At 62.0% G+C, this 1,023-nt stretch overlaps 1 protein-coding gene across 1 annotated transcript in view; it reads right to left on the reverse strand.

Moving 5' to 3' along the window:
• LOC113981002 (otoferlin-like) overlaps window positions 1-1,023 on the reverse strand; it is a gene marked incomplete at both ends in the record, with an annotated part of 24,039 nt that overhangs the window by 6,442 nt on the left and 16,574 nt on the right. The gene's annotated exons all lie outside the window — the stretch shown is intronic.

A 1,023-nucleotide genomic window follows, 5' to 3' on the forward strand; every position in this document is an offset into this window, starting at 1 on the left:
AGCAGCTCCTGCTTCATCCCTCCCAATCCCAGAGAGCCCAGCCAGGGAGCAGCTGCTTCCCAATCCCAGAGAATCCAACCAGGGAGCAGCTCCTGTCCCATCCCTCCCAATCCCTGATACCCCAGCCCAGGAGCAGCTCCTTCCCAATCCCAGAGAGCCCAGCCAGGGAGCAGCTCCTTCCCAGTCCTTCCCAATCCCCGAGAGCAGCTCCTGCTTCATCCCTCCCAATCCCAGAGATCCCAGCCAGGGAGCAGCTCCTGTCCCATCCCTCCCAATCCCTGAGAATCCAACCAGGGAGCAGCTCCTGCCCTGTCCCTCCCAATCCCTGAGAGCCCAGCCAGGGAGCAGCTCCTTCCCAATCCCAGAGATCCCAACCAGGGAGTAGCTCCTGTCCCAATCCCTCCCAATCCCAGAGAACACAGCCAGGGAGCAGCTCCTGCCCCATCCCTCCCAGTCCCTGACAGCCCAGCCAGGGAGCAGCTCCTTCCCAATCCCAGAGAGCCCAGCCAGGGAGCAGCTCCTGCTTCATCCTTCCCAATCCCTGAGAATCCAACCATGGACCAGCTCCTTCCCAGTCCCTCCCAATCCCAGAGAGCCCAGCCAGGGAGCAGCTGCTGTCCCATCTCTCCCAATCCCTGAGAACCCAGCCAGGGAGCAGTTCCTTCCCAGTCCCAGAGAGCCCAGCCAGGGAGCAGCTCCTTCCCAGTCCTTCCCAATCCCAGAGAGCCCAGCCAGGGAGCAGCTCCTTTCCCATTCCTCCCAATTCCAGAGAATCCAGCCAGGGAGCAGCTCCTGCTTCATCCTTCCCAATCCCTGAGAGCCCAACAAGGGAGCAGCTCCTGCTTCATCCCTCCCAATCCCAGAGAGCCCAGCCAGGGAGCAGCTCCTTTCCCATCCCTCCCAATCCCAGAGAACCTAACCAGGGAGCAGCTCCTTCCCAATCCCTGACAGCCCAGCCAGGGAGCAGCTCCTGTCCCATCCCTCCCAATCCCAGAGAGCCCAGCCAGGGAGCAGCTCCTGCTT

The sequence above is a fragment of the Neopelma chrysocephalum genome, unplaced genomic scaffold, assembly GCF_003984885.1.
Source record: "Neopelma chrysocephalum unplaced genomic scaffold, ASM398488v2 Primary Assembly neopelma1_95809, whole genome shotgun sequence".
Taxonomy (NCBI): Eukaryota; Metazoa; Chordata; class Aves; order Passeriformes; family Pipridae; genus Neopelma; species Neopelma chrysocephalum.